Below are 4195 nucleotides of genomic sequence, written 5' to 3' on the forward strand. Positions count from 1 at the left end.
TGTGTGTGTGAGAGTGTGAGTATGTGTGTGTGTGTGTGTGTGTGTGTGAGAGAGTGTGTTTTTGCGCGTGTGTGCGCATATTTGTTCATGCATTTGTCCACTGTTTCATTTTTCATGGATGCCTGTTCACACGTTATTTGTCTAAGCCTGCAGCATACATGAGGGGTGTAATAAGCAACGCCCCCCCTATTCATCCCCCATCCTCTCTCTCTCTCTCTATCTGTCTGTCTTTCACACACACATACACCCTCTCGCTCGCTCACATCCTCTCTTTACATCTTTCTCTCTCTCTAATCAGGCCAGTTGGCTCAAGTCGCAGTGAAAGAAGAAGGTGGAGGAGGAGAGTGATGGTGTTGGAGAGGTGGAGCGATGCACAGACGGGGCTTGAATGGGAGAACAAGAATTTATGTGCCGAGATCGCCTCGCAAAAAAAAAAACACAAACAAGAAAAAAAAAAACTCAACATCTGTTGTCCACCTGCAGCTGTACCATCTCTCTTTCTCCCTCGTTTTTTTTCTTTTCTTTTTCACTGCCCCTCTTCTCCTCTCACCAGTCCTCTCTCTCATTCGTGCTTCAATCATTTGGCAACAGCACATCACGTAGATCACAGGAGGCAGATGGGATGGTGAATTTTAGAGGTCAAATTATTCTGTAGGCCTCTCTCCCTCCAGTGCTCCCTTTGCATGAATGAGGCTTTTTTACCCCAGGCCTGGGTTTGTGGGCTCTGGTTACGTGTTGTAACCAAACCCCCTCAATGGAGCCCTTTAAATTCACTGCACTCCTATTGAGCTTACAGTAAATACATGCAGTACACTACAATACGGACAGTATGTACAATACTGCAGCATGTTAAACTACCTCCAGTACATTGGTTTTGTTCTTTATTAGGTCAAAACTTTCAAACTTTCCTGCGGTTTACTTACTGTCACTTTTCTTAGAGTTTAAAATCTTGGTTAGTCACAGTGGTGCTGAGTCATTCGCTTGTTCGTTTTGTTCTTTCAGTCATTAGAGGGCTGCAGCGAACAATTAGTTTCATTGTTGAAATCTAAATCTGTTGGTTAGCTTTTCGAATGATCACGTATACTATAAAATGTCAGAAAACAGTGAAAATGTCAATCACGCCTTCTCAGAACCGAAGTCTTCAGTTTGCTTGTTTTGTCTTGAACCAAAAAGATATTCAATGTACAGTGACACAAATGGAGTGAAGCAGCAAATCTTCACGTTTGAGAAGCTTGAATCAGAGAACCTCTGGCATTTCTGCTTCATAAATGACTCGAGCGATTAACAGATTATCAAAATTGTTGTCGATTCATAATCTGCTGAACATTTCAGCACTAATGCACGAGTTGTTTATCCATACTGGATTTTTGAGTGTGATACTGATATTGATAATTGGGATGATAGAACATCTTTTTAACATGACAAGCATGATTCGGATGCTTTTGAGTTGTGTTTTTTTTTTTAACATATTAAGTGGGACATTTTCTAGTTCCACTAAATCCACTTTCTCTCTGGAGGACAAGCTATTTAGTGGAGACACTTTTTCTAAATTACCTCAAACCTAGTTTAGTATTCCTGCACTGTTTCTTGTAACTCTCGTCGTCGACATATATTCCAGTACTGATATATCTGCAATAAGCAAATATTGGCAAATATTGTCCATCCAGCTCTGTCTACATACTGAACCAGGATCATTCACTCACCTCGTCTTTGCACTGCTGAGCTGTGCGACACTTCTATGTCCTTGTTTGATGTTAAGAAGCAGTACCAACATCCAAAAAAAGAACAACAAATAGATCAACTGGTAACCAAATATCAGCCATTTTTTTGTTTTTCTGACAGATTCTTCACACTTGTGGTGACAAGAGACATACAATATATTAAAGCAGGATGTGTTACTGTAGAACAATATATATATATTTTAAAGATGACAGTAACACTAACAAATAATTATAATTGAATAACTGCAATACATTAAAGGCCCCTCTGATCAAAAATACTTACTTAACTTATTTGTTGTGCAGAATGATGAGACTATTTCACATTGATCTGCTGAAAGGGGAACAATTAGTGAGGAGGCAAATTGTGGTCTGGTATGCAACTTACAAGTGCACCAACACTGAGAATGGACTTCAGTAAACTAGGAGACATATTTTGTCCAGTAGTTAAACTTTAGAAATGAACAACATTTGCATATTCACAGGTTCTGGGGAGGAGTAAGTGCAATGTAAGTGCAAGAGTTTGAACTTTTATTAGACATAGACAAAAAAAATGACTATTACAAGTATTTAAAACATGTCTGGAGGAGATCTTTAAATTTAGATACAGATGAAGCCCAGACGATTCAATAATTATTAACATAGTTACAGATTGATTGTTTTAGCTCTAAAGAATTAAAAAGCTAAACTGTTTGCACCAGCTGGCAGATTTTCGGACTGCATCTTCCCTCTAGAAACGTGCCGTTGTGTCTGCATATGATGACCCGACAGCCTGGGCAGACTTCTTAACCTTTATTATAAAAATCCCTTTTAAGGCGTCTGTCGGAGCGTAGTAGTAAACATGCTAATCTGTTACTCATGTGCTTGAGTTTAAATCTCAGGATCAATTAGACTCCTGAAAGGATTTTCCTAAGTGTTTAAGTAAGTTCACATGTAGCAATCGACTGCGATTCACCCCTCTGATGAAAGAGGAACACACTTCCTGCTTGTTCTTTCTCCCTAGAGAGTTCAGTAGCAGGTGTGTGTGTCTGTGTGTGTGTGTGTGTGTGTGTGGGTCTAGAGATTTTTTACATATGGGAATTAATTAAGCAACTGCAGGATTTTCTGTTAAAAAAGGATGTTCACAGATGTTTGTGCTATACAAAAGATAAGCCAGGCTTTTGTATGTCATTTTTCCCAGTGTCAGTGCTCACTTCTTGATCCTCTGTGCAAGCGTGACAAGTGTTGATGGGGAATGCTGAGCAACATTCCCGCGCCGAAGCCCTAGCAATGAGGCACTCAGCGGCTGATGGTTGATCGGCAAAAACCAATCAACTTGTGCCTGCGTTAAAGAGCAAAGGGAGCGAGCAGTATCAAAAAATCGCAGACTGGTAGCGTGAAGGAGAGTTTGTGAGCAAGAGGGAGTGAGACTGAGAAAAAGGGGGGTGGGAAGAGAAAGGGGCTGGCACTCATAGACCGTTGAGGGCCAGATCACAAATAATAAAACAGAAAGGCAGGGAGGGAGGGAAGGAGGGAGGGGAGGGAAAAAAAAGAGGGAAGGAAAATATGTTGAGCGAAAGGGGAAGGTCGGAGAGAATGGAAGAAGGAGTCGTACGTGTGCCAGGACCGCTGCACCTCTCGCTGTGACTAGTGCTCTTCAAGGATTTTTTTTCTCCCCCCCTCTCTAGTGCGTCTCTTTTATTTACCTCCCTCGTTTCTTTTCTCCGCATAGCTGTGGTACCGGCTTGTCTTTTTTGGTCTTTTCCATTTTTCTCCCCCCACCCCTTCCTCTCTCTCTCTCTCTGTCTTTCTGTGACTCGCAACAAAAGGCTGACGGAGTGAGCCTGACGTCTGAATGAATAGCCCAAACCTGCCGTGAAGGGAGAGAAGAGGGTGACGGAGCAGGGAAGAGGAGGCTGAGGAGAAAAGATACAAATGATCTGGCTGAAGAGGCGGAAAGAGGAGAGCTCAAAGTAGTGCTGATTGCTGGCTGAAAACGAGTTCCAGTTTTTTTTTTTTTTTGGTTTTTTCTTTCCTCCCCCTCTTTGGAGATTAAAGGAGTTGAAGGCTTTAACCACACGGGGGGTGACGATCGTAGTTCTCGCTCTCCTCCGTCCTTCCCCCCCTCACCCACTGCCCTCCTGTGCCACCTTCCATTCCTCCTCCTCTCTCCCCCCTCCATACCCCTCAAGAGTACCAGTCGTCTGAAAAAGAGAAATGGAGGTTCTGGGGGTGAGGTGACGAAGGAGGACAGATTTGGAAACAAGCTGTGGGAGAGCAAGAGAAGACGGGAGGGAGGCTGGAGGAGGAGGTAGAGAGGAGAGGATAACCCCAGGGCATACTGTGTGAGAATCCCCTCAACCCCACTTTTTTTTTTCCTCCCTCTCCACTACATTTCCTCTGCCATGTGCAGCTCCTGATTTGAAGAATGTGGAGACAGCATTTCCCAGGCAAGGAGCATGTTTCACATTGTCTTGTGCTTATGTGTGTGTGTGTGT

The 4195-nt window shown here is 42.9% G+C and overlaps 1 protein-coding gene across 1 annotated transcript in view; it reads left to right on the top strand.

The window, feature by feature from the left end:
* Window positions 1-4195, top strand: part of ctbp2a (C-terminal binding protein 2a) — a gene marked incomplete in the record, with an annotated part of 34114 nt that overhangs the window by 9922 nt on the left and 19997 nt on the right.

The sequence above is a fragment of the Morone saxatilis genome, unplaced genomic scaffold (genome assembly GCF_004916995.1).
Source record: "Morone saxatilis isolate NCDOM2014 unplaced genomic scaffold, NCSU_SB_2.0 Contig19, whole genome shotgun sequence".
Taxonomy (NCBI): domain Eukaryota; kingdom Metazoa; phylum Chordata; class Actinopteri; family Moronidae; genus Morone; species Morone saxatilis.